At 45.5% G+C, this 24,810-nt stretch overlaps 1 protein-coding gene across 5 annotated transcripts in view; it reads right to left on the bottom strand.

Annotated features, from left to right (window-relative positions):
* PCNX4 (pecanex 4) overlaps nt 1-24,810 on the bottom strand; it is a 108,492-nt gene that overhangs the window by 48,347 nt on the left and 35,335 nt on the right. The window lies entirely within an intron of this gene.

Raw genomic sequence — 24,810 nt, 5'->3', positions numbered from 1 at the left:
ACAGCGCTCAACTCTAGCGCTGTCTCCTGCACGGTCCATGTGGTCCTTGGTCGGCACACGGCTGCCGCACGTGTGCCACGTGAGCACATGGACACGGATAACTCCGGTACCGATTTTTCCGGTACCGGAATTATCTGGACGTGTGAGACCGGCCTTAGTGTCAGTATACTAGCGACAGCAGCATGCACCTATTCTTAACCTAGGCCCCCAATGAGAAATATAAAAAATAGAAAATACTGTTATCTAGGCGTCCAGTTTGACAATATGTGGACACCAAAAGTCAGGCCTTAAAAATGTGCAACTTTCAAACTGTGTTATATAAATAGTGCATTCAAGTTCTGCCAGACTTGTGAATCCTCACATCGCATGCTGTGAGGATTCTCCTATAATGGCGGTGACCATAAGTATGTGATTTGCACACATGCAGTCACATGCAAACTAGACATATGCAACCTCACTCAATGCAAAGATGTTAAGCGAGGCCGGACACGTCTAGTCGGAATGTAATAAGCCTGATTAAGTTTTAAAGTAAGGCTATGTGCACACGTTGCGGATTAGCCTTAGGAATTTCTGGTGCAGATTCTGCCTCTCCTGGCAAAAAACACAGCTGTGGATTTGTCGCTTTTTTTGTGCGGATCCGCAGCGTTTTTTTGCGTTTTTGCTGCATTTTTTTTTGCGGATTTGCTGCGTTTTTTACCCCTGCGGATTTCTATAATGGAATGGGTACAAAAGCGCTGCAGATCCGCAAAAAGTAGTGACATGCTACTTCTTTTAAACCGCAGCATTTCCGCAGTGGATTTTCCGCAACGTGTGCACAGCTTTTTTTTTTCCTCATTGATTTACATTGCACTGTAAGTCAATTGCGGTTCTGCAGCGTTTCTGCACCGCAAAAAAACGCTGTAGATCCGCAGAGAATCCGCAACGTGTCACATAGCCTAAAGGATAAGCCCTGTATCTAATAATAATAATTTTATTTCTAGAGCGCCAACATATTCCGCAGCACTTTACATTTTAGAGGAGACTTGTACAGACAATAAAAGACATTACAGAGCAACAATCACATAAAAAACAGATTCCGAGAGGAATGAGGGCTCTGTCCACAAGCTTACAATCTATGAGGAAATAGGGGAGACACGAAAGTTGGATGGTAACTATTGCTTATATCGTACGGTCCAGCCACCAATATAATAAATAGGGTGTTAACGAAATGCTGCATGAACCTGTAACTAACCAGTATGTGTAAAAGTACAGACAGAGAGGGCTATTAATTGCATCAAGGGTGTGAGAACAGATGGTACGAGGGTCCTGGTTTTGAAGAAAATGTTGTATGGGCAAAACAGGGATAGTTAGATAAGTATGTTGAGGAAATAGGCCAGTCTGAAGAAATGCATTTTTAGGCCATGCTTAAAACTGTTGATAATGGGGATTAACGCCTTCGCGACCTTGGGTTTTTCGGTGTTTGAGTTTCCGTTTTTTGCTTTTTTTGTAGATACCAAACATGTATAGGTTCTTTTTTATTTAAGTGGTGAAAAGACAAATCCAAAGCTTCTATAAAAATAAAGTCGCCATTGTCCGAAACCTGTAGCGTCTCCATTTTTTTGTAATCTGGGGCTGGGTGAGGTCTTATTTTTTTGCGCACCGAGCTGATGTTTTTATGGATACCATTTTGGTGCAGATAATCTTTTGATTTTCTGTTATTACATTTTAATGCAATGTTGCAGCTACCAAAAAAAAACGTAATTCTGTCGTTTTGACTTTTTTCTCATTGCGCCGTTTAGCGATCGGGTTAATTCTTTTTCTATATTGATAGATCGGGCCATACTGAAAGCGGTGATACCAAATGTGTGTTTTTTATTATTTTTTCTGGAATGGGGCAAATGGGAGGTGATTTGAACTTTTATATATTTTTTAAAAACTTTTTTTTTCACTTTTTTACTTGCTTTAATAGTGTCCATGGGAGACTAGAAGCTGCGATTATCTGATCGCTTGCGCTAAAATGATCAGCGGCCGGCGCTCATATCAATCCGGCAATGACAACCACATGGGTTTGCTGCAGACCCTGGGTTGTCATGCCAAACCATCAGAGACCCGCGAGCATGTGACAAGGGTGCCAATGGGCGGGATTGGTGACGCGCTTCCGACACTATCGTGTTTAATATGTTAAAAGCAGCGAGTGGGTCGCGATTCCACCGACGGCTGTTAGGGGCACATGTCCGCTGATAACATCAGCTGACATGTGCCGGAAAAGTTGTGGGCTTATCGCTGGAGCCAGCAGCAAACAGGGGAAGCCCATCTTAGACGTAACTATACGTCTAAGGTGGGAAAGGGGTTAATCATGGGTAATGCATTCCAAAGAATTGGCACAGCACACGAGAAGTCTTTTGGAGACGGGAGTGGGAGGTTTGGATTATTGAGGATGCTAATCTTAGGCCATTAGCAGAACGGAGGGCACGGGTAGGGTGCTAGACTGAGACAAGGGAGGAGATTTAGGGTGGTGCAGAAGCATGGAGCGCTTTGTGGGTGAGATTGATAAGTTTATATTACATTCTGTAGTGGATAGACAACCAGTGCAACAACTAGCACAGGCTAGAGGCATCGGTGTAATGGTTGGCAAGGAATATGATCCTGGCTGATGCATTCAGGACGGATTTGAGAGGGGATAGTTTAGTAAGAGTGAGACCGATTAGTAGAGAGTTACAATAGTCCAGAGGAGAATGAATAAGAGCTACAGTAAGGGTTTTTGCATAGTCTAAAGGTACCGTCACATTAAGCGACGCTGCAGCGATATAGGCAACGATGCCGATCGCTGCAGCGTCGCTGTTTCGTCGTTGTGTGGTCGCTGGAGAGCTGTCACAGACAGCTCTCCAGCGACCAACGATGCCGAAGTCCCCAGATAACCAGGGTAAACATCGGGTTACTAAGTGCAGGGCTGCGCTTAGTAACCCGATGTTTACCCTGGTTACCATTGTAAAAGTTAAAAAAAACAAACACTACATACTTACATTCCGGTGTCTGTCCCCCGGCCTCAGCTTCCCTGCACTGTGTCAGCGCCGGCCAGCCGTAAAGCAGAGCACAGCGGTGACGTCACCGCTGTGCTCTGCTTTACGGCCGGCCGGCGCTGACACAGTGCAGGGAAGCTGAGGCCGGGGGACAGACACCGGAATGTAAGTATGTAGTGTTTGGTTTTTTTAGGTAACCAGGGTAAATATCGGGTTACTAAACGCGGCCCTGCGCTTAGTAACCCTATGTTTACCCTGGTTACCAGTGAAGATATCGCTGAATCGGCGTCACACACACCGATTCAGCGATGTCAGCGGGTGATCCAGCGACGAAATAAAGTTCTGGCCTTCTAGCTCCGACCAGCGATGTCACAGCAGGATCCTGATCGCTGCTGCGTGTCAAACACAACGATATCGCTATCCAGGACGCTGCAACGTCACGGATCGCTATCGTTATCGTTGTTAAGTTGTTCAGTGTGAAGGTACCTTAAGGTAAGAAAAGGCTGAATTCTAGAAATGTTTTTGAGGTGAAGATGACATGAGCGAGCAAGCAAGTGATTGGATGTAGGGAGTGAATGAAAGAAAGGGAGTGTATGACCCATAGACAGCGGGCATGTTGCTGGGTAATAATGGTAGAACCACACACGGAAATAGCAATGTCGAGCATAGGTAGGTTAGTGGAGGGAGGAAACACAAGATGTTCAGTTTTTGAAAAGTTTTGTTTCAGATAAAAGGAGGATATGATATTAGAGACAGCGGTAAGACAATCACTGGTGTTTTGCAGTAATGAAGGTGATGTCAGGAGGCTATGTGTATAATTGGGTGTTATCAGCATAGAGCTGGTACTGAAAACCAAATCTATTGATTGTTTGTCCAATAGGGGCAGTATACAAGAGGAAGAGAAGGGGGCTTAGGACTAATCCTTGAGGAACCCCGACAATAAAGGGAAGATGAGAGGAGGAGGAGGCAGCAAAAGATACAGAGAAGGAGCAATCAGAGAGGTAGGAGGAGAACCAGGAGAGAACGGTGTTCCTTGAGGCCGATGGAGCGGAGCGTTAGTGAGAAGGAGCTGGAGATCCACGGTGTTGAATGCTGCAGAGACATCCAGAAGGATCAGCAGGGAGTTGTGACCCTTATATTTAGCTGTTAGCAGATCATTAGAGACTTTAGTAAGGGCAGTTTCAGCAGAGTGTAAAGAGTAGAAACCGGATTGTAGATTGTCAAGAAGAGAGTGATCTGAGAGATGGCAGATTAGACGGGAGTGGACCAAGCATTCCAGGAGTTTAGAGATGAAGGGAAGATTAGAGATAGGTCTATAGTTAGCAGCACAGTTTTTTTTTTGAGGGATTGTTTTTAAAGCAATGAATGTATGCTGGCATGTTTAAATGAAAAGGGAAAAATACCAGATGAGGGAGAGGTTGAATATTTTTGTTAGGCAAGTGGTGACAGCTGGGGAAATGGACTTGGGGAGATGTGAGGGAATAGGGTCACTGGTGCAAGTAGTAGGGTGAGAAGTGAGAAGATGCAAGGAGCCTGATCACTTCTCTGAGACAGGTTCAAAGACAGAGAGTGAGCTACATGCAGTGGGGATGGAGGACAGTGCATGGTAAGAAGGAATTTGGATAAAATTTCCTCTCCGATATGCTCAAATTTTTATCTTTGAAATAATTGGCCAGATCGTCAGCACAGAGGTCGGTGGTCGGGGCCTGTACTGTGGACTGAGGAGGGAATGAAAAGTGTCAAAGCAACGTTTTGGATTCTTGGATAGTGAGGTAATGAGGGTGTTGAAATAGGTTTGTTTAGAGAGGTGAAGGGCAGTTTCTGAGTGTTAATGGCATGTATATATTTCTATAGGTGTGGAAAATGGGGGTGTCCTGAGCAGGGTGACAGTTCTTGACAGAGAATGAAATAAGGTTGTGTCAGAGAGTGGAAGAGAGGAGTTAATAAAATCATGCGATGAGCAGAGCCGGGAGAAGACCAGGGCCAACGTATCTCCGTCTTCATGCATAGGAGAGTTAGTTAACTGTGAAATGCCAAATAACGAGGTTAGAGAAAAAGGTGAGTAACAGATGAGGAGATGGAATCACCAATGGGGATGTTAAAGTCTCCCATGAGGTTGGGGATGTCATAGGATAGAAAAGGTGGAAGCCAAGTGGTAAAGTGATCCAAGAACTGATGGGAGGGGCCTGGAGGATGATATACAAAAGTAGAGTCTGACAGCATGGACCTCAAATGAAGGGAAGCTATGCGAGGGTACTTGGGATAACATGAAAATTTGGTTGATAGGAGCAGACTAACACTTCTAACTGGTCTGTTGTCAGATCTCGGGGTATGATAGAAATGCAGACCATCATATGAGAGAGCAGCAGCAGCGGCGGTGGTGGTATCTGACTGCTGGATCCAGGTTTCAGTAAGAGCCAGAAGTTTAAGAGTATCAGAAAGGAAGAAGTCATGGATGTAGGGGTGTTTGTTACAGGCTGAGTGTGAATTCCAGAAGGCACAGTTAAAAGAGAGAGAAGGCTGAGTATAGTAGGGGATGGGTTTGATTTACTATTACAAGAACGGCCTGGGTTGAGAGTGATATCCCCTGCGACAAGGAGGATAGAGAGAGTGAGCAGATAGTTAAGTGATTTGTGAGAGCGTCTCTTGTGTTGTATGGTGGGAATGAATGGATCTGTGCAATTTAGGACTGTGAAAAGAGCATGAGCACTGTATAAAGGAGAGGAAAGAGGGGCTGATATGGACGGAGTGCAAAAATTTTGTTAAAGGAGGGTGGATGTGAGTGAATGCAACAGTCAGGATATAGATGATACAAATATATAAGGTGAATATTTGTTAAATGCAAATGTTCTGGAAGTAGGTTTCTTTGAATGTCTTACCCGTCTACTGCCCAGTGTAACTGCTTCGATTAAGGCCATGTGCACATGTTGCAGATTTTTTTGCGGATCAACAGCGGTTTTTACTTGCATATTGGCACCAAATCCACAAAGAGTGCTTAGGCAATGTTAACCCCTTCATGACCCAGCCTATTTTGACCATAATGACCTGGCCGTTTTTGGCAATTCGGACCAGTGTCCCTTTATGAGGTAATAACTCAGGAACGCTTCAACGAATCCTAGCGGTTCTGAGACATATTTTCGTGACATATTGGGATTCATGTTAGTGGTAAATTTAGGTCGATACTTTTTGTGTTTATTTATGAAATAAATGGAAATTTGGCTAAAATTTTGAAAATTTTGCAATTTTCAAATTTTGAATTTTTATTCTGTTAAACAAGAGAGTTATGTGACACAAAATAGTTAACAAATAACATTACCCACATGTCTACTTTACATCAGCACAATTTTGGAAACAAAATTTTTTTGCTGGGAAGTTATAAGGGTTAAAATTTGACCAGCGATTTCTCATTTTTACACCGAAATTTACAATACCATTTTTTTTAGGGACCACCTCACATTTGAAGTCAGATTGAGGGGTCTATATGGCTGAAAATACCCAAAAGTGACACCATTCTAAAAACTGCACCCCTCAAGGTACTCAAAACCACATTCAAGAAGTTTATTAACCCTTCAGGTGCTTCACAGCAGCAGAAGCAACATGGAAGGAAAAAAATGAACATTTAACTTTTTAGTCACAAAAATGATGTTTTAGCAACAATTTTTTTCCCTAAGGTAAAAAGGGCAACTGGACCCCAAAAGTTATTGTACAATTTGTCCTGAGTACGCCGATACCCCATATGTGGGGGGGAACCACTGTTTGGGCGCACGACAGGTTTGCATTTGGAGAGCTCCTGTATGCCTAAATATTGGAGCTCCCCCACAAATGACCCCATTTTGGAAACTAGACCCCCCAAGGAGCTTATCTAGTGAGCACTTTGAACCCCCAGGTGCTTCACAAATTGATCCGTAAAAATGAAAAAGTACTTTTTTTTTTTCACAAAAAAATTCTTTTAGCCTCAATTTTTTCATTTTCACATGGGCAACAGGATAAAATGGATCCTAAAATGTGTTGGGCAATTTCTCCCGAGTACACCGATACCTCATATGTGGTCACAAACCACTGTTTGGGCATACGGCAGGGCTCGGAAGGGAAGGAGCGCCATTTGACTTTTTGAATGAAAAATTAGCTCCAATCGTTAGCGGACACCATGTCGCGTTTGGAGAGCCCCCTGTGTGCCTAAACATTGGAGCTCCCCACATGTGACCCCATTTTGGAATCTAGACCTCCCATGGAAATAATCTAGATGTGCGGTGACCACTTCAAACCCTCAAGTGCTTCACAGAAGTTTATAAAGGCGAGCCGTGAAAATAAAAAATCATTTTTCTTTCCTCAAAAAATATGTTTTAGCAAGCAATTTTTTATTTTCACAAGGGTAACAGGAGAAATTGGACCCCAATAATTGTTGCCCAGCTTGTCCTGAGTATCCCGGTACCCCATATGTGGGGGTAAACCACTCTTTGGGCACACGTCAGGGCTCGGAAGGGAGGGAGCACCATTTGACTTTTTGAATGCAAGATTGGCTGGAATCAATGGTGGCGCCATGTTGCGTTTGGAGACCCCTGATGTGCCGAAATAGTGGAAACCCCTCAATTCTAACTCCAACACTAACCCCAACACACCCCTAACCCTAATCCCAACTCTAGCCATAACCTTAATCACAACCCTAACCCTAATCCCAACCCTAATCGTAACCCTAATCCTAACCCTAACCCTAATCCCAACCCTAACCACAACACACCCCTAACCATAACCCTAACCACAATCTAATCTTAACCCTATTTCCAACCCTAGCCCTAATTCCAACCCTAACCCTAAGGCTATGTGCCCACGTTGCGGATTTGTGTGATATTTTTCAGCACCATTTTTGAAAAATCCGTAGGTAAAAGGCACTGTGTTTTACCTGCGAATTTCCAGTGTGTTTTGTGCGGATTTCACTTGCGGATTCCTATAGAGGAACAGGTGTAAAACGCTGCGGAATCCGCACAAAGATTTGACATGCTGCGGAAAATACAACACAGCGTTTCCGCGCGGTATTTTCCGCAGCATGGGCACAGCGGATTTGGTTTTCCATAGGTTTATGGGGTACTGTAAACCTGATGGAAAACTGCTACGAATCCGCAACAGCGAATCCGCTGCGGATCCGCAGCCAAATCCGCACCGTGTGCATATAGCCTAATTCTAACCCTAACCCTAGTGGGGGAAAAAAAATAATATTTTCTTTATTTTATTTTTGTCCCTACCTATGGGGGTGATAAAGGGGGGGGTTTATTTATTATTTTTTTATTTTGATCACTGTGATAGAACCTATCACAGCGATCAAAATGTACTTGTAACGAATCTGCCGGCCATTTTGCAAGATGGCGGCGCCCATGGAGCAGACGGACGGACACCGGGAGGGAGACGGGAGGTCGGTAAGTATGATGGGGGGGATCGGACAGGAGGACGGAGGGGAGCGGAGGACAGCTAATGACCGGACGGACTACGGAGGGGAGGACTACGGAGGGGAGGAGATCGGTGGCGGTGGGGGGCGCGGCAGATCGCGATCTCCAGCAATGGCTGATGCTAGTGCAGCATCGGCCATGGCTGGATTGTAATATTTCACCAATTTTCATTGGTGAAATATTACTATCGCTCTGATTGAAAGTGAAAGTGAAACGTCACTTTCAACAGTCAATCAGAGCGATGGTAGCCACGTGGGGGCAAAGCCACCCCCCCCGGGCTAAAGTACCACTCCCCCTGTCCCTGCAGATCGGGTGAAATTGGAGATAACACTTTCACCCAATTTGCAGGGACGCGATCATTCTGTGACACAACATATGCGTCACAGGTCGGATTGGCACCGACTTTCATGACGCATACGCTGTCACAGGCCGGGAAGGGGTTAATCAATGAGAATCCAAAATTGGTGTGCACATGCTGCAGAAAATACAGCACTGATTTGCAGCGTTTTATTTTCCGCAGCATGTCAATTCTTTTTGCGGACCTGCAGCGTTTCTGCACCCATTGACTTACATTAAGTCAGTCAAATCCGCAGCTAAACAGGAGGTGTAAAAAGGTCTGCAGATTTGCATGCCAAAAACGCTGCGGTACGGAAGGAGGAAGAGTGTGTGGGCAGAGACTGTGTGGGCGGAGAATATGTGCGGGTCTGTCTGCGGGTGTCTGTCTCTGTGTGTGTGTTGTGTGTGTACAGGTGTGTGTAGCCAGGCATCGTCTGATGGGACTACTACTCCCATCCAGCTATGTCTGATGTCACATATAACAGTGTCAACATGAGCCGATGATGGGACAGTAGTAGTCCCATCATCCGCGACTGTGTTCAATTAAAAAGCACTTTCATACTCACCAAACACCTAATTCCCCGACGCCCTCGATCTCCTGCAATAAAAATAAAATAAATCACCATATAATTACCTTTCTGCCGTAGTCCATTTAACAACGAGTGTCCCACGACGATCTCACATGTAGAACAGTCACATCGGGAGATGTGACCGCTCTACACGACTCCGGCGATACTGCGGGAGGATACCTCCTGTCAGTGTGTATCACTACGCCACCGTAAGAGTTCACCGGAGTTTGTGCTGTCACTTGCGGCACCGCTGCATGAGAAAATTCCCACGCTGCGGTGCTGTAAGTGAGAGCACGAACTCCAGTGAACTCTGTGTATCTCCGGAGGCCGATCTCCCGATGTGACTGTTCTACAAGGGAGATCATCGTGGGACACTCGTTATTAAATGGACTACGGCGGACAAGGAGTATTTGTGTTGGTTTATTATTTTATTTTTGTTGCAGGAGATCGAGGGAGTCGGGGATTAGGCGATGCAGTAAGTATGGTTAATTAAGATTAATAAAGGACTTTATTCTGGCCGTGTCTTTATTTACCATACAACTATAGGATTAGTAATGGACAGGTGTCTTATAGACGCTTCTCCATTACTTATCCCTGGGCTTGATGTCACCTGACAATACAAAGGTGACATCAACACCACAAATATAAACCCCACTTGCCACCACTACAGGGCAAGGGGGAAGAGCGAGGCTAAGTGCCAGAATTGGCGAATCTATAAGATGGGCCATTTCTTGGGCGGCTGAGAGCTGATGTTTATAGCCTGGGGGGTGCCAATATCCATGCCAACTTCCAGGCTATTAATATCAACCTGCGGCTGTCTGCCTAGCCTTTGCTGGTTCGATTTTATAGGGGGACCCCATGTCAATTTTTTGCTGGGGTTCCCCTGTAAAATATTGGCTCCTTCCCAGAATATTAACATCAGCCCTCAGCCGTTGGCTTTCCCTCTGCTGGTTAAGAAAATTACACGGGAGCCCACACAATCTTTTTTTTAGGGTATGTTCTCACAGTCAGGAACCGACAGCCCTTTGGAAGCAGCACATGCCAGCTCCATCTAAAGCACTGCCGTCTTTTGAACGCAGGTGATTCCACATGTGTTCATTGAACCGTGCAGAATCACCACACTCAATACACTGTACGGGGACGTTTATCTTGTGGAGTGTGCGTCTCAGCCAGATAAATTGACATGCTGCAGTCTGGAAAGACGCGCCGCATGTCCGTCTGCGCAGGGAAGCTGTGGGGCGCCGGTGCACGCATAGTGGAGAAGGGATTTCTTCAAATCCCATCCACTATGCTTTAACATCTGGCCTCTGCGGGTTGGACGCTGCGGATGTACACAGCGTTTACTGACCGTGGAACATACCCTTCTAAAGTTTTTGAAAATTAAACAGATATTGCGTTTCATGCAGATTTTGCGCGCGAGCATGTGTGTCTTATTTAACTCTTTATTTACCACTAGATGGTGGCCCGATTCTAACGCATCGGGTATTCTAGAATATGTATGTAGTTTATTTATTTATGAACATTTCAGAATAATGCAATGAACACACAGGATTCCGCCGGCCAGGTGCGACCAATTAACAAGCGTGGTTCAAATCCCGTGCCAATTCACGGCCGCACTGCGTCTGTCGCTGATTGGTAGCGCCTGGCCGGCCACGAACAATCAGTGAAGCCAGGGCCAGCTCCAGGTATTTGAGGGCCCAGTGCGAAAGAGTCTCACAGCCCACGTAGCATATAACACAGCCCACTTGGTATATAGCACAGTCACATAGTATATAACACAGCCCACGTAGTATATAACACAGCCCACGTAGTATATAACACAGCCCACGTAGTATATAACACAGCCCACGTAGTATATAACACAGCCCACGTAGTATATAACACAGCCCACGTAGTATATAGCAGTGTGGGCACCACATCCCTGTTAAATAAGGAATTAAAATAAAATTAAAATAAAAAATAGTTATATAATCACCTTCCGGCGGCCCCCGGATACAGCCCAGGCCTTTAGCGATGCTCCTCGCGATGCTCTGTTCCCAGTAATGCCTTGCGGCAATAACTCGTGATGATGTAGCGGTCTCGCGAGACTGCTACGTCATCTGGGGTCATTGCTGCACTGCATTCTTGGGACCGGAGCGTCGCGAGGAGTGGGAAAGGCTGTCGCAGATGCCGGAAGGTGAGAATATAATGATTTTTTTTTATTATTATTATTATTTTTAACATTATATGTTTTTACTATTGATACTGCATAGGCAGCATCAACAGTAAAAAGTTGGTCACACGTACAGGGTTAATGGCAGCGTTAACGGACTGCGTTACATCGCGTTTAACGGACTGCTAAACTGCTATGTGGGTGCTGACTGGAGGGGAGTATGGAGGGTGCGTACGCAGCATCAATAGTAAAACGAACTAATGTTAAAAATAATTAAAAAAATAAATCATTATATACTCACCTTCCGCCGCCTTTCCCGCTCCTCGCGACGCTCCGGTGACCGCTCCATGCAAGCGGCAGGTTCCGGTGGCAAGCAGGGTATGCGAGAAGGACCTGCCATGATGTCACCGTCATGTGACCGCGACGTCATCACAGGTCCTGCGAGAAGGACCTTCCATGACGTCACGGTCATGTGACCGCGACGTCAACACAGATCCTGCGCTCATACCAATCCTGGGACAGGAAGCTGCCGCATGCACCGCACACAGTCGACAGGACTACAAGGGACCCTCAGGACTACAAGGGGCCCTCGGAAGGTGAGTATATGTTTCTTTTTTATTTTTTAACCTGTTACATACGTGGCTGGGCAATATACTACGTGTCTGTGCTGTATACTACGTGGCTGGGCAATATACTACGTGGCTCTGTGCTGTATACTACGTCGCTGTGCAATATACTACGTGGCTGGGCAATATACTACGTCGCCGGGCAATATACTACGTCGCCGGGCAATATACTACGTAGCTGGGCAATATACTACGTAGCTGGGCAATATACTACGTAGCCGGGCAATATACTACGTAGCTGGGCAATATACTACGTGGACATACATATTCTAGAATACCCGATGCGTTAGAATCGGGCCACCATCTAGTTATATACCGTATATACTCGAGTATAAGCTGAGATTTTCAGCCCAAATTTTTGGGCTGAAAGTGCCCCTCTCGGCTTATACTCGAGTCACGGTGGGCGGCAGGGTCGGCGGGTGAGGGGGAGAGGGCGCTGAGGCATACTTACCTAGTCCTGGCGCTCCTGACACTGCCCCTGCCTGTCACACTGTCTCCGGGTGCCGCAGCTCTTCCTGTCAGCGGTCACAAGGGACCGCTCAGAGAAATGAATATGAACTCCACTCCCATAGGGGTGGAGCCACATATTCATTCCTCTGAGTCTGAGTGGTGCCAGTGACCGCTGACAGGGGCAGCGTCAGGAGCGACGGGACTAGGTGAGTATTTTATATTCACCTGTCCGCGTTCCACACGCCGGGCGTCGCTCCATCTTCCCGGCGCCGCTCTGTCTTCCCGGCGTCTCTGCGCTGACTGTGCAGGTCAGAGGGCGCGATGACGCATATAGTGTGCACGGCGCCCTCTGCCTGATCAGTCAGTGCAGAGAGACGCCGGGACGAGACGCCGGAACGAGACGCCGGGAGCTGCAATCAAGAGAGGAGAGTATGGCTTTTTTTTTTATTATTGCAGCAGCAGCAATGGCAGGGCTTTATAAGGAGCATATATGGGGCAAGAATGAACGGTGCACAGCTTTATAAGGAGCATATATGGGGCAAGAATGAACGGTGCACAGCTTTAGGCTATGTGCACACGTTCAGGAATTCATGCAGAAAATTCCTGAGAATTACGGACATTTTCTGCATGAAATCCGCAAGAAAACCGCATGCGTTTTTGCCGCGGTTTTGACGCGTTTTTTTCCGGACACTTCCCAATGCATTTTTGGAGTGGGAAATCCGCAAAAAAACGCAAAAAGATAGAGCATGTCCGGATTTTGTGCGGTATGCGTTTTTTATGCGGAAAAAAACGCATCATGTGCACAAAACATGCGGAATTCATTCTAAATGATGGGATGCTTATTGTATGCGTTTTTTTTTGCGGTTTTATAGCGTTTTTATCGGGAAAAAACGCGAAAAAACCGCAAAAAAACCGCAACGTGTGAACACCGCCTTATAAGGAGCATATATGGGGCAAGAATGAACGGTGCACAGCTTTATAAGGAGCATATGTGGGGCAAGAATGAACGGTGCACAGCTTTATAAGGAGCATATATGGGGCAAGAATGAACGGTGCAGAGCACTATATGGCACAGCTATGGGGCAATAATGAACGGTGCAGAGCACTATATGGCACAGATATGGGGCAAAAATGAACAGTGCCGAGCACTATATGGCACAGCTATGGGACAATAATGAACGGTGCCGAGCACTATATGGCACAGCTATGGGGCAATAATGAACTGTGCAGAGCACTATATGGCACAGCTATGGGGCAATAATGAACGGTGCAGAGCACTATATGGCACAGCTATGGGGCAATAATGAACGGTGCAGAGCACTATATGGCACAGCTATGGGGCAATAATGAACGGTGCAGAGCACTATATGGCACAGCTATGGGGCAAGAATGAACGGTGCAGAGCACTATATGGCACAGCTATGGGGCCATAATGAACGGTATGGAGCACTATATGGCACAGCTATGGGGCAATAATGAACGGTGCAGAGCACTATATGGCACAGCTATGGGGCAATAATGAACGGTGCAGAGCACTATATGGCACAGCTATGGGGCAATAATGAACGGTGCAGAGCACTATATGGCACAGCTATGGGGCAATAATGAATGGTGCAGAGCACTATATGGCACAGCTATGGGGCAATAATGAACGGTGCTGAGCACTATATGGCACAGCTATGGGGCCATAATGAACGGTATGGAGCATCTATTTTTATTTTTGAAATTCACCGGTAGCTGCTGCATTTTCCACCCTAGGCTTATACTCGAGTCAATAAGTTTTCCCAGTTTTTTTGTGGCAAAATTAGGGGGGGTCGGCTTATACTCGGGTCGGCTTATACTCGAGTATATACGGTATATAGATCATATTAATGAGGGCATCTGGCTGACACCTGTTCATTACTAAGCCTCGTGCTTGGAATATATATATATATATATATATATATATATATATATATATATATATATATATATATATATATTATATTTGAACACGGTATTTAATGATATTATAGTCTTCAATGGAAAATATAAAAGAAAAGGTTGGACAAGGAAATTACATCACAATTCTTTTTTCTTTTTTTTGTTAAATAATATATCTTTACTTAGCTTACAAATCAGCATGGAAATCCGAATAAAAAACGCATTGGATTTTCAACTGCGTTTTCTGAAAAGAGAGGAAGAATCCACGCAGATTTTTACAAGAGCAAATCCGCAAGGTGTGCACATACCCTAACTGTTAGGTACTTTGAAAAAATGCACATAAATGCCCCCTGCACAAATGCTTCCCCAAAGCTGTTTGAATATATAGGTTTGTTCTTTGATCCATTACTAATTTAACTCCTGAACAACCAACTAAATTAAGACAGCAGGAGACATCTGTAAGCAGTCTATCTAGGACCATCATATTTAACCCCTTTACCCCCAAGGGTGGCTTGCACGTTAATGACCAGGCCAATTTTTACAATTCTGACCACTGTCCCTTTATGAGGTTATAACTCTGGAACGCTTCAACGGATCCCAGTGATTCTGACATTGTTTTCTCGTGACATATTGTACTTCATGATAGTGGTAAAATTTCTTTGATATTACTTGTGTTTATTTGTGAAAAAATGGAAATTTGGCAAAAATTTTGAAAATTTCACAATTTTCCAACTTTGAATTTTATGCAATTAAATCACAGAGATATGCCACACAAAATACTTAATAAGTAACATATCCCACATGTCTACTTTACATCAGCACAATTTTGGCACCAAATTTTTTTTTTGTTAAGGAGTTATAAGGGTTAAAAGTTGACCAGAAATTTGTCATTTTTACAACACCATATTTTTTAGGAACCACATCTCATTTTAAGTCATTTTGAGGGGTCTATATGATAGAAAATAACCAAGTGTGACACCATTCTAAACACTGCACCCCTCAAGGTGCTCAAAACCACATTCAAGAAGTTTATTAACCCTTCAGGTGCTTCACAGGAATTTTTGGAATGTTTAAATAAAAATGAACATTTAACTTTTTTTCACAAAAAATTTACTTCAGCTCCAATTTGTTTTATTTTACCAAGGGTAACAGGAGAAAATGGACCCCAAAAGTTGTTGTACAATTTGTCCTGAGTACGCTGATACCCCATATGTGGGGGTAATCCACTGTTTGGGCGCATGGGAAAGCTCGGAAGGGAAGGAGCGCCATTTGACTTTTCAATGCAAAATTGACAGTAATTGAGATGGGACGCCATGTTGCGTTTGGAGAGCCACTGATGTGCCTAAACATTGAAACCCCCCACAAGTGACACCATTTTGGAAAGTAGACCCCCTAAGGAACTTATCTAGAGGTGTGGTGAGCACTTTGACCCACCAAGTGCTTCACAGAAGTTTATAATGCAGAACCGTAAAAATAAAAAATCATTTTTTTCCCACAAAAATTATTTTTTAGCCCCCAGTTTTGTATTTTCCCGAGGGTAACAGGAGAAATTGGACCCTAATTATTGTTGTCCAATTTGTCCTGAGTACGCTGATACCCGATATGTGGGGGGGAACCACCGTTTGAGCGCATGGCAGAGCTCGGAAGGGAAGGAGCATCATTTGGAATGCAGACTTAGATGGATTGGTCTGCAGGCGTCACATTGCATTTGCAGAGCCCCTGATGTACCTAAACAGTAGAAACCCCCCACAAGTGACCCCATATTGGAAACTAGACCCCCCAAGGAACTTATCTAGATGTGTTGTGAGAACTTTGAACCCCCAAGTGTTTTACTACAGTTTATAAAACTGTTTATAAAACAGCTCCGCCCTCTCCCCTCCGGCGACTTCCTGCAGCGGGCGCGGGCGGGACCTGTTGGTGCCCGCCGGCTCCCGAGGCCGGATATGACCGGGCGGGGGCGGGTGGACCGGTGAGGGCAGCGCGCGCATGCGCCGGACGTTCACGGCAGCAATCTGGGACCGGACAGCTGCTTTTAATCTGCACACTATATAAAGGGTGTGATGGGCACTAATAGAGCATACTATCCCCTTGAGAAAGCGAGGCGAAACGCGCGTCGGGGCGTGTTAAGTGGCCTACCCGCAGTAAGGTGAGAATACAGTCCCCCCTTTTTATCCCTCTCCCCCCCCTTTACGTTTATAGTGGCTCATGCTAGGCACTTAGTGTGGGTGAGAGTCTCCGACTACCTATACATTATACTCTGAATTGACTTTATATGAGACTTGGACTATTGGGAGACGTTAGTGGGGATTTCTTCTTACCAGCACCTTACTATACCTTATTGTTTGGTGTTATGTTTACTATTTGTATGCGGTAGACCCAACTTTTTCTGGTGTCTTTTACTTGTTGTGTCTGTGTCTACGCTGTCAATATGTGACAGTTGTATGTATTTATGTGTCTTATTTAATAAAGTTATGTTTATTTTTTTAATGAACTTCCATGCGCCCTCCTGATTTATATACAGTTTATAATGCAGAGCCGTGAAATTAAATCTTTTTTTTCCCCACAAAAATTATATTTAGCCCCCATTGAGATCGGACGCCATGTCGCGTTTGGAGAGCCCCTGATGTGCCTAAACAGTGGAAACCCCCCAATTATAACTGAAACCCTAATCCAAACACACCCCTAACCCTAATCCCAATGGTAACCCTAACCACACCTCTAACCCAGACACACCCCTAACCCTAATCCCAACCCTATTCCCAACCGTAAATGTAATCCAAACCCTAACCCTAAGTTTAGCCCCAACCCTAACTGTAGCCTTAACCCTAGCCCCAGCCCTAACCCTAGCCCTAACCCTAATGGGAAAATGGAAATAAATACATTTTTTTAATTTTTTAATTTTTCACCAACTAAGGGGGTGATGAAGGGGGGTTTGATTTACTTTTATAGCGGGTTTTTTAGCGGATTTTTATGATTGGCAGCCGTCACACACTAAAAGACGCTTTTTATTGCAAAAAATATTTTTTGCGTTACCACATTTTGAGAGCTATAATTTTTCCATATTTGAGTCCACTAAGTCATGTGAGGTCTTGTTTTTTGCAAGACGAGTTGACGTTTTTATTGGTAACATTTTCGGGCACGTGACATTTTTTAATCGCTTTTTATTCCGATTTTTGTGAGGCAGAATGACCAAAAACCAGCTATTCATGAATTTCTTTTGGTGGAGGCGTTTATACCGTTCCGCGTTTGGTAAATTTGATAAAGCAGTTTAATTCTTCGTGTCAGTACGATTACAGCGATACCTCATGTATATAATTTTTTGTGTTTTGGCGCTTTTATACGATAAAAACTATTTTATAGAACAAATAATTATTTTTGCATCGCTTTATTCTGAGGACGATAATTTTTTTATTTTTTCGCTGATGATGCTGTATGGCGGCTCGTTTTTTGCGGGACAAGATGACGTTTTCAGCGGTACCATGGTTATTTATATCCGTCTTTTTGATCGCGTGTTATTCCACTTTTTGTTTGGCGGTATGAGAATAAAGCGTTGTTTTTTTACTTCGTTTTTTTTTTTTTTTACGGTGTTCACTGAAGGGGTTAACTAGTGATATAGTTTTATAGGTGGGGTAGTTACGGACGCGGCGATACTAAATATGTGTACTTTTATTGGTTTTTTTTATTATTTAGATAAAGAAATGTATTTATAGGAACAATATTTTTGGGGGGGAATTTTTTTAAAATTATTTTTACACATTGGAATATTTTTTTTTTTTACACTATAACATTGCCCCAGTGGGGGCATCATGTTATAGTGTAAGATCGCTGATCTGACACTTTGCTGTGCACTTTTCCCATGCTTCCCGGCGCCTGCTCTGAGCAGGCGCAGTGAAGCCACCTCCCTGCAGGATCTGGATGCCGTGGCCATCTTGGATCCGGGCCTACAAGGAGGAGGTAAGAGACCCTCGCAGCAACGCGATCACATCGCATTGCTGCGGGGGTCTCAGGGAAGCCCGCAGGGAGCGCCCCTCCCTGCACGATGCTTCCCTATGCCGCCAGCACACTGCGATCATGTTTGATCGCAGTGTGTCAGGGGTTAAAGTGCCGGGAACGGTCCGTGACCACTCCTGGCACATAGTGCCGGATGTCAGCTGCGATAGGCAGCTGACAATCGGCCGCGCTCCCCCCGTGAGCGCGGCCGATCGCTATGACGTACTATCCAGTCAGTGGTCATACGGGCCCACCCCACCTCAACGGAATAGTACGTCCAATGTCAGAAAGGGGTTAAGGAGAGATTTTATTTTAACCCCTTTCATTTTTTCGCTCCTCTCCTTACCAGAGACTTAACTTTTTTATTTTTCCGTCAGTATGGCCATGTGAGGGCTTATTTTTTGCGGGACGAGCTGTGCTTTTGAACGACATCATTGGCTTTAGCATGTCGTGTACTAGAAAACGGGAAAAAATTCCAAGTGCGGTGAAATTGCAAAAAACGTGCAATGCCACACTGGTTTTTTGTTTGGCTTTTTTGCTAGGTACACGAAATGCTAAAATTGACCTGCCATTTTGATTCTCCAGGTCATTACGATTTCATAGACACCAAGCATGTTTAGGTTATTTTTATCTAGGTGGTAAAAAAAATTCCAAACTTTGCTAAAAAAATAAAATAAAAAAAGATTAAAAAAAATAATAATAATAATGTGCCATTGTCCGATACCGGCAGTAGCGTTTCCATTTTTCGTGATCTGGGGTCGGGTGAGGGCTTATTTTTTGTGCGTTGAGATGACGTTTTTAATTATACTATTTTGGTGCAGATACGTTCTTTTGATTGCCCGTTATTGCATTTTAATGTAAAGTCGCGGCGACCGAAAAAAAATGGTAGTTACCTGCCGTTAACGGTATTTCTCTGATCCCATGATGGCACCACGGAGAGAGGGGTCCGCCCCCAGGGACAGGAAACCTACAGCTGAAAAAGGGCGTACCTCTCGCCCACATCAGTTGGATTACAGAGCCTTATACAGAACTTCAGCTGCAACTCAATATTTGCACAAATTAAACTTAACCTATTTAACTTAACAGAGGCACCGTGACTAAAATTAATTACTAGTACATTATCAAGTGCACACCTGTGTGTGAAAAAGGGAGGGAATATACGGGTGCCATCATGGGATCAGAGAAATACTGTTATCGTCAGGTAACTACCATTTTCTCTATCCCCATGATGGCACCACGGAGAGATTTGAATAGATAGAGCTCTTAGGGAGGGACCACTGCCTCTAGAACCCTTCGCCCAAAGGTAGGATCAGAGGAGGTCAAGTCTAAGCGGTAATGCTTGAAAAATGTAGACTGGGAAGACCAAGTGGCCGCTCTACATATCTGTTGTATTGAAGCGCCAGCTCTCTCCGCCCAGGATGATGCCACTGCTCTGGTCGAATGAGCCTTTATATTCTCTGGGATGGCTGTCCCACAGGATAAGTAAGATAGGGCGATGGCGTCTCTTATCCATCTCGCTAAGGTGGCTTTCGATGCTTTTTGTCCCTTCCGTGGACTCTGGAAGCAGACAAACAGAGCCCTATCCTTCCTGCACTCCCTAGTGGCTGATAGATATTGGACCAGACATCTTTTTACATCTAGGGTATGCAGTGTCTTTTCCCCCTCATTTTTAGGGTTGGGACAAAAGGAGGGTAAAGAAATTTCTTGCGTTCTATGAAACTGTGACGCTATTTTAGGGAGATAAGCCGGGTCAGTTTTTAGAATGACTCTGTCATCAAGTATCTGAGTAAAGGGCTGGCATGAAGATAACACTTGTATATCGCTGACACGACGAGCTGAGGTTAGGGCCACTAGGAGTGTGGTTTTTAGAGATAAGATCTTTAAGGGAATTTCTGTCAGGGGCTCAAAGGGAGGTTTGGTTAGAGCGTTTAGTACGAGGTTTAGATCCCATGGAGGAGAGTTGTGGAGGGGAATGGGTCTGGACCTAGATGAGGCTTTAATAAATCGCATGACCCACCGATTTCTGGCCAAATCATAATTATACAGTGCTCCCAAGGCTGCTACCTGAACCTTTAGAGTGCTTGTAGCCAAACCTCTTTCCAGACCTTTCTGTAAGAACTCAAGGATTTTCTCTATTGGGATCTCCCCGGACGGGTCTGCCCCTGATACTGACATAAATTTTTTCCAGACTTTCCCATATATTTTAGTGGTTACGGGTTTTCTACTCTGTAAAAGAGTGGACACCAAGTTAGGAGAGAACCCTTTGTCCCTTAGCAGCCTCCTTTCAAAAGCCATGCTGTCATGTGTAAATTTTTTACATTGGGGTGAAATACTGGACCCTGGGACAGAAGTTTCGGGGTGTCTGGTAGAACCCATGGACTTGATATGGACATTTTTCTTAGCCAAGAAAACCATATTCTGCGGGGCCAGAATGGCGCTATTAGTATCACTGTGGCTCCCTCCTCCCGAATTTTCCTCAACACTAAGGGGATGAGCGACATTGGAGGGAACGCATAGGCGAGATGATAGTTCCAAGGAATTGTCAGTGCGTCTAGAGCTACAGGGTTCCCCCGAGGGTCGATTGAGCAGAATGTTTTTACTTTGCAGTTTTGGCTGTTCGCGAATAGGTCTATTTCTGGTAGACCCCAGAGATTCACGATTTGATCGAAGACCGACTGGTTTAGTTCCCACTCCCCCTGCTTTAAGCATGTTCTGCTCAGGAAGTCTGCAGTTTGGTTTTCGGAGCCTTTTAAGTGGAGAGCTGTCAAGGACTTTAGACTGTGTTCCGCTATGTGGAAGATGGATTGGGTTACCTCCATCAGAGCTCGACACCTGGTTCCCCCTTGGTGGTTTAGGTATGCAACCACTACCTGGTTGTCCGAAAAGACTTTTACTTGATGACCGTGAAGGAGATATAGAAAGTGTGTTAGGGCCAGTTTTACCGCTAGCAGTTCTTTCATGTTGGAAGAGTCTAGCTCTTGACTTTTGTTCCAACTCCCCTGTGCCACTTGATCGCCTATATGTGCTCCCCAGCCCCAGGGGCTTGCATCCGTGGTTAGAATCTTCTCCGTCGGTAGCGCCCAAGGAATCCCTTTGGTTAAATTCCCTGGGTCTGCCCACCATGCTAGGGAGTGTATCGTGTTTGGAGATATACTTAACTGCCTGTCTAAATTTCCGTGCAGAGATATGCCTAAATTTAAAGTCTCCCATTGTAGATCCCGGGAATGACGTTGTGCCCACTGTACTGCCGGGATACAGGCAGTCATAGAGCCCAGAAGGGACATTGCTCTCCTCAGAGTAGTGACTGGGGATGCCGTCAGCTGTAACACTGCCTGTGTCATTTTTTGAACCTTCTCCTGAGGAAGATAGCATGTCTGCGTGATCGAGTCTAGGACTATCCCTAAGTACTCCTGTACCTGGGATGGCACCATTTTGGACTTGGGTATGTTTAGCAGCCACCCTAGACACGACAGAGAAGCAATGACCAGATTCAACTGTTGTTCGCAGTGTTGAAATGAGTTCCCTACCACGAGGTCGTCCAGATAGGGAACTATTAAGATATTCTGTTCCCGTATGTGGGCCATTACCTCTGACATTATTTTCGTGAATACCCGAGGAGCGATGGCTATCCCGAAGGGGAGAGCCCGGAATTGGAAGTGTTTTACTTCCCCCTGGATATTCACTGCCAGTCTGAGATATTTTTGATAATCTCTGTGGATGGGCACATGGTAATATGCGTCTCGTAAATCTAGAACAGTCATGAAACACAAGGGAAAGAGTATTCTCACGCAAGATTTTATTGTCTCCATTTTGAAATGTTGTATCTCCAGGAAACTGTTTAGTTTTTTGAGATTTATGATCGTTCTGTACGATCCGTCCGTTTTTTTGCGAAGGAAGAGAGGAGAATAGAAACCCGTGCCTCTTTCCTGGTATGGGACTTCTTGCAATACATCTTTCTGGATTAGGTTCAGAATCTCCTTCTGGAGAGCTGACTGTTCGTGTGATTGTTTTTGAGGCGTTACCATGAAGGAGTTGCCAGGAGGGATACGAAATTTGAATTTGAGGCCTTCTCGTATAATACCTAGAATCCAAGGACTGTTTGAAATTCTTTCCCAGGCTGGAAGAAACTCGGCTAGTCTCCCTCCGACCCGGGGAGTACCTTCATTGGGATTTTTTATTATCTGGAGGGGGGGGGTTGTTGAACAAGAAGCCCCTGTTTTTGTTTCTTCTGTCTTCCCATCCGTCTTTATTTCCTTTTGGAGGTCTTCTCCGCATGAACTTTCTGTTCCGAAAGGAGCGCCTATTTGACTGGTTGGGGAACCCGGGGAAAGATTTCTTTTTATCTCCTGCTTTGTCGAGGATGTCGTCTAACGTTGATCCAAACAGGAATTCACCTTCGCAAGGTATTGAGCATAGCTTGGTCTTTGTCTGCAGGTCCCCCGGCCAGCACTTTAGCCACAGGGCGCGTCTTGCGGCGTTTGAGAAAGAAGCCGACCTGGCTGCTAATCTTGCTGAGTCCACCGAAGCATCCGCCAAAAAAGCTGCTGCCCCTTTCATCATGGACACTGACTTTTGTATTGTCTGTACATTTTCTTCCCTAGGAGAAAAAAGTAATCTCGTATTACATTATTACTTTCACGTAGATCACTCACCCCTTACGACTAAGAGATACCGTCTCTGGCCTCGGGACTGTATCCACTGGATTCGTCGCCGGCCGCGTATTTTTCCCAGAGACACGGCTGCGTTGTGACCCTGAGCGTCCGCTGCTGCTGCGCTGCTGGGATGAAGCGTTTCCCTTGCGCTGATGCTGTGAGCGCGGACGCAGTACTTGCTCAGGTGATGATTGTGCACATTCCTGTGCCTCTTGCTGCTCTTTACCGCTCATAGTGGTTCCGCTCTGCGTTTTCACCAAAGAGAGGGTTTCCCACGCTTCCTCCATAGAGAACGCTGTTTTTTAAACTTGCCGCCGGCAGAAGCGGTCATCTGCGCATGCGCGCGCGTCACTTCCGGTTCGCGGCACAGGCATCCTATAGGGAAGTTATTATCGGGGACGCCTGTGCGCGCGTTCTATCGTTCCGCCCTTGCCCGTACTTCTGGTTTGGGCGGCGGTATCCAGCGGTGACCTGAGGCGCTTTTGCGCGCTCTAGCGCTCCTGCGCCTGCTATGGTAGCGTAGCCGCCGCTACCTCCATGTACCGATTAGAGGTACAGAGGCTGTATCGGTGACCGCCGTCACCTGCCTCTTTCCTCCCCCTTTTTTTTTTTTCTACTGGGGAAGGCAGGCTCGATCCTCTTCACTGCCTCCCCCCGCAACACTCACCCATAGGGCCCGCCGACCCCCGTGGTGGTGCTTTAGGGTCGGAAGAAAAGGGGGGAGAAAACCTGCTGGACCCAGCTGTGACAGGGCGCCCCCTGTCAGGAACCGACCGGCCAGCTCCCTGGAATCCCACGAAGAATCCTTCAGGTACGTGCTGTAGGTTCCCCGTCAGGAACAGGAAACCAACTGATGTGGGAGAGAGGTACGCCCTTTTTCATCTGTAGGTTTCCTGTCCCTGGGGGCGGACCCCTCTCTCCGTGGTGCCATCATGGGGATAGAGAAAACCTAATTCTGGCGTTTCAAATTTTTTTCTCGCTACGCCTTTTAGCGATCAGGTTAATCCTTTTTTTTTTTTTTTATAGATCGAGCGATTCTGAACGCGGCGATACCAAATATGTGTATTTTTTATTTTTTTTATTTTGAGTGGGGCAAAAGGGGGGTGATTGTAACTTTTCTTTTCATATTTTTTTAAAACATTTTTTTTTTACTTTTGCCATGCTTCAATAGTCTCCATGGGAGGCTAGAAGCTGGCACAACTCGATCACCTCTGCTACATAGAAGCGAAGCTCAGATCGCTCCTATGTAGTAGAATTGCTGCATTGCTATGAGCACCGACCACAGGGTGGCGCTCATAGCAATCCGGCATCAACAACCATAGAGGTCTCAAGGAGACCTCTGGTTGTCATGCTGACGCATCGCTGACCCCCGATCACGTGACGGGATCAGGGATGCGCTCATTGCTGGTCTGATGGCCGGAAGCGCCAGTTAAATGCCGCTGTCAGTGTTTGACAGCGGCATTTAACTAGTTAATAGCGGCAGGTGAATCGTGATTCCACCCGCCGCTATTGCGGGCACATGTCAGCTATACAAAACAGCTGACATGTCCTGGCTTTGATGCGGGCTCACCACCGGAGCCCGCATCAAAGGAGGGGATCTGACCTCGTATGTACTATCGCGTCCGAGGTTAGAAAGGGGTTAAATACTACATGTCACATTTAAAAGGCACTT

This window comes from Ranitomeya imitator, chromosome 1 (genome assembly GCF_032444005.1).
Source record: "Ranitomeya imitator isolate aRanImi1 chromosome 1, aRanImi1.pri, whole genome shotgun sequence".
NCBI lineage: Eukaryota > Metazoa > Chordata > Amphibia > Anura > Dendrobatidae > Ranitomeya > Ranitomeya imitator.
This window is presented reverse-complemented; position numbering and strand designations above follow the sequence as displayed.